Source organism: Macrotis lagotis, chromosome 3 (genome assembly GCF_037893015.1).
Source record: "Macrotis lagotis isolate mMagLag1 chromosome 3, bilby.v1.9.chrom.fasta, whole genome shotgun sequence".
NCBI lineage: Eukaryota > Metazoa > Chordata > Mammalia > Peramelemorphia > Peramelidae > Macrotis > Macrotis lagotis.
Genome location: NC_133660.1, coordinates 39,476,954 through 39,486,847, shown reverse-complemented (window position 1 = coordinate 39,486,847; position 9,894 = coordinate 39,476,954).

The following is a 9,894-nucleotide window of genomic DNA, read 5'->3' as shown; positions in this document are numbered from 1 at the left end:
ATCTCAGGCATGTAACAATTACCTAGCTGTGTAACCTTGGGCAAGTCACTTAACCATATCACCTTGCAAAACCCCCCCCCCAAAACCCCCCCAACAAAACTTGAACTCAGGAACAGGCACCACATATCTACTTTATTTATATACATATATATATATATACATATATATATATACATATATGTATATATATACACACAGTTATTTCTTCTACATTGTGGCAATTAGAGGCATAGCATCCCCTAGCACAAACTTTTGACCCTCTGTTCAAATCAGAGAAGAAATCTGAATTACTAAGGTAATAAAAATAAAATATGTTGATTTTACACAACACTATAGATATATTTTCTGCATTTCTGAGTTCCTAAACATTTTCTATTTCATCTACTGGTCTTCTGCAAAACTCTCTGAAAATTCCCATTTAATTTCTTATGTTGACATGTGATATAATGAAACTGCGATAGGGGAAAGTCATGATGTGGAAGGAATAACTATATGTGTTTTATATATATCTATATATCTATATCTATATCTATATCTATATCTATATATATAGATAGATAGATAGATACATACACACACACACAGAGCACTCCAGCATGCACGTACATCCCCATAAATGTATAGGTTCAGAGTATTTTAACCTTTTCTTTTGAAAAATAAACAAACTGATAGGGAAGACAAACTGAAAAGCCCAAAAGGTGTTACCCTTTTTCTTTTTGGCCTAAGCACATCTTAGCCCCAAGGTTATATGACGTTTCCTGCTACTGAAAGCCTTGCTAAGGATGTCAAGCTCTCTTGCCACATCAATGAACCCATTTTTTTTAGTTTTTTTTTGCAAGGCAAGTGGGGTTAAGTGGCTTGCCCAAGGCCACACAGCTAGGTCATTATTAAGTGTCTGAGACCAGATTTGAACCCAGGTACTCCTGACTCCAGGGCCAGTGCTTTATCCACTGTGCCACCTAACCACCTTTCTTTCTTTCTTTCTTTCTTTCTTTCTTTCTTTCTTTCTTTCTTTCTTTCTTTCTTTCTTTCTTTCTTTCTTTCTTTCTTTCTTTCTTCCTTCCTTCCTTCCTTCCTTCCTTCCTTCCTTCCTTCCTTCCTTTCTTTCTTCCTTCCTTTCTTCCTTCCTTCCTTTCTTTTTTTTTGCAAGGCAATAGGGTTAAGAGTGTTACCCAAAGCTGCACAGCTAGGTAATTATTAAGTATTTGAGTTCGGATTTGAACTCAGGTACTCCTGACTCCAGGGCCCGTGCTCTATCCACTGCACCACCTAGCCACCCCAATGTACCCATTTCTTGTGGGTTTCATCCCATTCAACATAGCCATGAAAGCATTAGAAATGTAAAAACCTTTTTCATCCTGGAAAATACTTGAACTCCTCTTTATATATTCTGGCATGTTTCCACACACATAATACAGACTCCCCAGTGAAACAGAGACTGCTTTGGCTCCCACTACTGGAAGGTTAGTTTGTTTACATGTTATACCCCCCCCCCCCAATGTACTCTGAAGGGAGTTTGGGGGGTGACTAGTCTTTGCCATTGACTCAAGCTGTTTTTCATTGTGTTCCCTTAATTTTGGGCAGTCCTAGTCACTCAGTTCTATTTAACTACCTACCAGATGAGCTTTTACAAAGGAATGTTTATTTTAAAGCTATAGAAAGAAGAATCATACAAACATTCTCTCATCAAAAAGCTTGTAACCATGATACCAGTGGTATATGGGATGGTATATGGGGTGTCTCTCTTCTGGGAAGTGAACTCACTATAACATTATAAAAATATAAAATAATACAATATAGTATAACAATATAATATAATACAGTATAACATAATATAAAATATTGCATGGTTTCATATATGATTTTCATATATAGCATAGTCCCACATAGAGGTAAAGCATAGTCTCATATATAAAGACTCTATATAGACTTAGATATGAAATAAAACTAAGACTATGCTCTATATTATAAAGCAAATATTTAAGAAGAACTTTATATTATATAGCATATCATATTCCCCATGTATAAGATGCTCCTATATATAATATATATACCTTAATTTTGGGGCCTGAAATTTGAAAAAAAATGTATTACATCAAGTTATTGAACTTGTTTTATTCATCATGAAATTCCATGAACTCCTGTTCCTAGCTTTCAGGCATCTTTTGGGCAAGTCTGGTGCATGGATGCATGCTTAGTCCATTCTGTCTCATGAATGTGAAGCATCAACTGTGTCCTCCTTGGAAATCAGTCACTTCTTTTTCATCATCAATTCTGGCCTCCTGCTGAACCATTTTGGTGGACACAGGAATTCCAATGGCCTTTTTCTCTTCAGTCCATCTCTTGACTTCCCTCTCTACCTCAGGACATTTGGCTGCCTTGCCTCTCATGATCTTTTTCTACCAGGGTGTTTTCAGTTGGTTTCTTCTTCCCAAAGCCAGTCTCAGGTCGCTTTCTTGGTTGGAGGATCAGACTAACATTCAGCAGCATGATTTCCTTTTGCAAACTGGATCACTTTGAACTTGAATTCAGTACAGGACAAAAATCTTTTCTGAGCCATTTCTGGGCAGAAAGTGGCAAAACATCACCTAATATACTGAAAACAAATGAGAAACAGTGAGCACCAAGTAAAACAGTGAATGCCAAGTCAAGTATGAAAAAGTGGTAAATGTAAGTAAAAAATCTACAATCACTGAAGAAGTCACTCTCAGTTTTTAGACCCAAAAGTTTTTAGACCCTTTTCAAAAGAGGGTGCGTCTTATGCATGGGGAAATACTGTAATCTTAGTTTTATCTCATATATATGTATATATATATGTGTGTGTGTGTATTATATATATATATATATATATATATATATATATAAATAAATAAATTTCATATGTAGTCTTATATTGGATAGTCTCATATGTATGTTATGTATGCTGATAAACATACATAAATACACATATATACAAAGAAACACCTATAAATTGAGGTCCTAAATTTGAGACAACTGCAAAAAAAAAATAAAACTGATCCCATCAAGGCTATTTCTCAAAGGCAGAGGACCTAAAGAAAGAAAAGGAAAGTCTTTACAACCAACTAGATTACTGCATAGTTCCCATGCTGTGGGTGAACATACCTTCTCTTTTTGACTTCTCTAAAAGAGAGAATAAGACTGTCCCCTTCTTTCAGGTTTAAAAAATGCCACTTTTGGCTCTGCAGCCAATAGAAAAAGTTGCTTATACCCACATAGTATGGTAATCAAAGATGCATCCTCTCAGAAGCAGGTTCCATATAGGTGCCTCTGTCTTTGGTGATGTGGGTTAAATTCCATTATGCTCATAATGGAACTGGGGGTGCCAGATCTTTCTTTGTAACCTGGAAAAATAGAGAGAGTTTATAGAGCACCCATTCTGTGTATGACAGGATCTTCTCCCAAAAAGCTATATTTCATTGCATTATTTTTTCCATGAGAGGGCATGGAGATGAAATAGATAGAGGACTGACCATACAGCAAGGGATACCAGAGTTAGAGTCCTGCCCTGAGCCAAGCTAGCTAACTCTGGGAAAGTTCATTTAACCTCTTGGTTCTTGAGTGGAAACTGTTCTTCTTAGAGGGAGCATCACTCATGTCCACATTCTTTTTTTTTTTTTTTTGCAAGGCAATGGGGTCCCATTGCCAAACCCATGGTCACATAGCTAGGTAATCATTAAGTGTCTGAGGTCAAATTTGAACTCAAGTTCTCCTGACTCCAGGGCTAGGTTTTTATTCACTTAGCTGCCCTACCACATTCCTTTTAATAAATGAAATCAGCTCTGTGCCTTTCCCCATCCTATATGTAATACTATCTTGGTTTTTTTGAGCGCTTTTTAGAATTGGTTCAAATTCTTTCTCCCATCCTTCATGGAGTCCCTGACCTGCCAAAGCTCTTCATTCTGAACTCTCATCATACTTTATGGTTCTAGAAAATACTTGTGGTTATTCTAGTTTGCATTGTATTTATATTCATGCCCTATCTCCTGTTGTTACCTCCTTGAAGACAGGGACACCAGCCTGGATTTAGTAGTTACCAAATACATATTTATTAAATGAATGAATGAATAAATATCACTAATTCAAAACAACTTAGTTCAATTCAGCTAAATGTAGCAAGAATATGCTGAGCATTGTTGGAATTTAATTCTGCATACAAAATTAATTCTATATTAATACAGTAACAATTGATAATAAATCATATATATATAGTTGGAATGCAAAAAAATCTTTATTCAATTGAATTTGCAGATATACTGTGTTGTTTACTCATTGACCATATTATTATCATAATTTAAAGCAGGGGTGGGGAACCCGTTTTCTGCCAAGGGCCATGTGAATATTTATGACATAATCTTTAGCTCTCATATACAATTATCAATTTAAAAATTAGCCTGTTATATTTGGTCAAACATTTAATTAACTCACCACTAAAAATCTCCCAGATTTCTTGAATTTTGAGTCCCACCTGTGGTTACACTGGTTGCTTCAGACCAGATGATTTCCACTCATCATAGATGTTCCCAACTCCTAATTTAAAGGAATCTTTTTTTGTTGTTGTTTTTTTGTTTTTAGGTTTTTGCAAGGCAAATGGGGTTAAGTGGCTTGCCCAAAGCCACACAGCTATGTAATTATTAAGTGTCTGAGACAGGATTTGAACCTAGATACTCCTGACTCCTGGGCTGGTGCTTTATCCACTGCCCCACCTAGCCGCCTCGAGAAAAAGAATCTAATAAAAAATAAGTAGGTATTCCAAAAAGTAGGAAACTCAGAAGTGGCATTTGGATCTCATTTTCTCTGTGTACTGAATAAATCCTGGGAATTATTTGAGCATTTTTTAAAAGAACCTGAGTAGACTTCATTGTTTGCTTTGCTTAAATTTGTGTAACCAATCCATTTAGACTTTAAAAAGCTAAAAAAAAGACAACAGAAAGAGAAAAGAGCAAATATCAAAGAGTAAGGAGACCCCCAAAGTGACTGGCTTTTCTTTCACCCTTTTTGATGAAGAGGACACCTCCCTGACATGGCCCCCCTTCCTTTTAGAGCTCTGCATACAAAATTGGGAGCTCCCCAGTTGCTATTTTGCATATTCTCCCTCCTCTCCAAATTCCTAGCTTTACTGACATCCTTTTTAGGGTCTTCCCCTTGTTATAGCTGAGCTGAGTCAGCAGAACTGTTTCAAGGGGACATTCCAATGGGATGTTGGCCATGAGATCAATGAGACAATGCAGCTAGCCAACCCCTTGAACCTCCAGGCCAGGGCAGGAATCTGTGGGAACTGGAACTCTCCAGTGGAAGAGTGAAAGGAAGAAGTTGCCAAGTAATTAGGAAGCTTTTCTATTTGGCCTTTTACATATTCATCACATCCCCAACCAATGGCTAGAGATGCTTCATTCCAAGGGGGCATAGTTCAGACTTCAACTGTACAAGCTCCCACATTGCTAAGCAAGATATCTGGGCTAGAAAAGGGAGGACCCAGATTTCTGTCTTTTCTTCTTATGCACAGAGATTTTGTTGGGCTTTCTAAGTCCCCACCCCCCACCCCTTAAATACCCCTCCTTTAGGAGTCTGCAATTGCTTTGGTGTCAAAATCCAAGTCTAATCTTACTTGTATGAATTCTGAAATGATTATTATTTTGTATTTCCTGTATTGACATCTATGGCTCACTGCCAAAGTCCCTGTTTTTCCCATCATCTGTCTAAGTAACATACTTCCAGGGGAAAAATCCTTTGGTTTTCCAACCTCAAAAATAGTCTTTCTTCATGTTCCCAATGTGATGTTACTGTGTCAGGTCAGTAATAACTATTTTTGTAGACTCTTTAAAATGCAGCCTATGTTTATTGACAGATGAAAGCTTTTAGTTTACACACCTTACTGCTTAGATAGTTTTTTTTATATGTTTTCTACTTTCGGATGGTGAGGGGTGAGGTTAGGGAAAAGGGTCTGAATGGCAACATCTCAGCCATACCTAACAGGACTGGGCAGCCAGTCTCCTCTTGAACAGCTCCAGTGAGGAGAAACTCATTATCTCCCTAGCAACCCATGGCTCTTTGGGGCAGCCCTAATTGTCCAGATCATTTTTCTGACATCAAGCTTAATTCTCCTCTTTGTAACTTCCCAAATTACTCCCAATTCTGCTCTGTGGGGCTATGCAGACCAAATGTAATTTCTATTTTACAAAACAGCTTTTCAAGTACTTGGAGACAGCATTTGATTTCTCTTTTTATATTCTCTCCTGCAGGCTAAATATCGACATCTCTTTCAAGTCCTATGGCTTGGACTGGAGGCCCTTACCCATTCCTGCTCTCTGAATTGCCCTCCCTAATGGGACAGCTAGGTGACTCAGTGGATTGAGTGCTGACCCAGAGTCAGGAAGATCTGAGTTCAATCCATCCTCAGACAAGTTACTAGCAGTGTGATTCTGGGCAAGTCATTTCATCCTGCTTGCCTCAGTTTCCTCATCTGTAAAATGTGCTAAAGAAGGAAATGGCAAAACATTCCAGTATCTTGACCAAGGAAACCCCAAATGGGTTTGGTAATGTAAATGTTAATGTAAAACTAATAATATGACCGCATTTAAAATAATGATAAGACTGTATCATTCCACACTGGGAGTGCTGGCCATTTCTCTCTCTCTGTCTGTCTTTTAAATAGAAATCTATTTTCTCCCCCTCTTACTCTATGGAAAAGGAAAAGAAAAATTCTTGTAACAAGCAAAACAAATTTCCTTAATACTCTTATTGAGTAATATATATATATGTATATATACATATATATATATATAATTCTATTCCTTATATCAATCACCTTTCTGTAGTGGATAGCATGCTTCCATCATTTTTTCTCTGGAATCAAGACTAGGCATGCATGAATCAGAGTTTCTACAGATTTCAAAGTTGTTTGTTTTTATATTGTTGTTATTTTATAAATTTGTTCCCCTCAATAAGCCTATTTCATCCATCAGTTTATAAAAGTCCTGAAGACTATTCACTTAAAAATATTTATGTAATAGTATAAATCCCCCTTCCATTCTGCTCACCTTACTCTGCATTAGTTCATATGTTTTTTCCAGATCTCTTTGAAACCGTCTTTTTCAGAGAAACTAATGTATTGTTGATAGAATTGTGAATTGGTTCAACAATTGTGGAAAATAATAGATAGCAATTTATGGACCTAATGGGGATGTTAAACCTCTGCATACTTTTCAACCCAGTAATATCAATATTGGGTCTATATCCCAAAGAAATCAAAGAATTTTTTTGTGGTAGAAAAGAATGAGAAATTTAGGGGATGCCTTTGATTGGGGATTGACTGACAAGTTGTGGTATATGATTGTGATGGAATACTGTTATGCTCTAAGAAATGACAAGCAGGATGGTTTCAGAAAAATCTAGAAAGACTTATATGAATTGAGACAAAATGAAGTGAGCAGAAACAGAATATTGTGCAAAGTATCATCAATATTGTACAATGATCAATTGTGAAAGATAATGATACATGATAATTTCAAAGGCCAGATGATGAAAAATGCTATTTATCTTCAGAAACAGAACTGATGAACTCTGAATGCATATTGAAGTGTATGTTTTCATTTATTTTTCTTAGTTTTGTAATACAGATATTCTGGAAAGCAATTTGGAATTATATACAAAAAGTTATTAAAGGGTGTATGTCTTTGCATCTAACTATACCACAAGAAAGAAGAATACATCTTATATGTAGAAAAAATATTTATAGTAGCTTCTTTTGTGTTAATAAAATAATTGGCTGCAAAAGTTGGAATTTATAAATGAGATGGGAGCTAATATGGAAATATATTTTGTAAGACTTCACATGTACATGCAATTTTTTCAAATGAATATAAAATGTTTTAAATATATAATTGGGAAATATTTAATGAAATAATAATATATATATATATATACATATATATGAAACCATGTTTCCTCATTTCTTTTTTTTAATAGTATTTTATTTTTTCCTAATTGCACATCAAGGCAATTTTTTGTATTCATTTTTGTTTTTAGGTTTTTGCAAGGCAAACGGGGTTAAGTGGTTTGCCCAAGGCCACACAGCTAGGTAATTATTAAGTATCTGAGACCGGATTTGAACCCAGGTACTCCTGACTCCAGGGCTGGTGCTTTATCCACTATGCCACCTAGCTGCCCCTGTATTCATTTTTATAGGAAATTTGAGTTCTACAATCTTCTCTCTCCCCTCTTCCTAAAAAGGTAGGCAATTTGATCTAGGCTATACATGTGCTATCAGGTCATATTCCCATATTAGTCACAGTTATGAAAAAAGAAATAGATCAAAAGAAAAAACTACAAAACCCCTCCCCCAAAATAAGTGAAAAAAATAACTTTGAGCTTCATACAGAGTCCATCATTTCTTTATCTGGATATAGTCCTTTGTACTTGCCTTGGATCATTGAGTTGCTGACAACAGAGTCATTCATAGTTGATCATCACCCAATGTTGCTAATATTGTGGACAATATTTTCCTAGTTCTTCTCAATTTATCTTTTATCTGTTTGTATAAGTTTTACCAGGTTTTTCTGAAATCTGCCTGTTTATCATTTCTTATTGCACAATAATTGCATTATGTAATTGCAAGAATACATAGTTACATTTATAAATCAAAGTTTGTTCAGCCATTCCCCAATAATGGGCACTACTCAGATTTCAATATTTTGCTACCACAAAAAGAGTTTCTCTGAATATTTTTTGCACATGTAGGTCCTTTCCTCCTTTTTATGATGTTTGGGATACAAACCTAGTAATGGTATTACTGGAGCAAAGGGTATACATAGTTTAGTTACCTTTTGGACATTATTCCAAATTGTTCTTCAGAATGGTTGGATCAATTCACAACTCCACCAACCAACACCATTAGTGTCTCAATTGTCCCACATCCCCTCCAGCATTTATCATTTTTCTTTTTGTGTATGTGTGTGTATAGTGTTACTAAGCTGATAGGTATGAGGTGGTACATCAGAGTTGTTTTGATTTGTATTTCTCTAATCAGAAGTGATTTAGAGCCCTTCTTTATATGCCTAAAGATAATAGATTTTGGTACAGCTAGGTGGTGCAGTGGATAAAGCACTAACCCTGGAGCCAGGAGAACCTGAGTTCAAATCTAACCTCAGACACTTAATAATTGCCTAGCTGTAACTTCGGGCAAGTCACTTAAATCCCATTGCCGTAAATAAATAAAAATTTAAAAAAGATAACTTTGATTTTTTCCATCTGAAAGTTTCCTTTGATCAATTTGCAATTTGATCAATTTCAGTTTGATCAATTATCAGTTAAAGAATATTTCTTCATTTCTGATAGCATAATAAAATAACTCCAAATTTTACAGTCAATTTTGGTTGGTCAACAGCCTATTAGTTTTCAGCTATTTTGTTAACACAAAAGAAGCTGCTATAAATATTTTTTCTACACATAAAACATATTCCTCTTTCTTGTGGTGTAGTTAGATGCAAAGAAACACACCCTTTAATAACTTTTTGTGTATAATTCCAAATTGTTTTCCAGAATATCTGTATCTAATCATAGAGGGCATCAATTTGCCTGTTTTCTCAACAGCCTTTCCAACACTGATGATTTTTATTTTTTGGTCATCTTTGCCACTCTGTTGGTTATGAGGCGAAATCTCACAATTGCCTTAATTTGCATTTATCTCAATTGTTTAGGTATAGGTAGCCTGGGTTTCTTCTCTTGAGAGCTGCCTGTATATATATTTTAGGCCATTTATCAGCCTCATTTATCATCCTTATCTCCTCTCTCTGGTTTTCATCTCTTCTTCCCTCTTTCTACACTCATTCTCTATTTTTCCTTAAGTAATTTTCAAGCTGAAATCTGTTCTGGAGT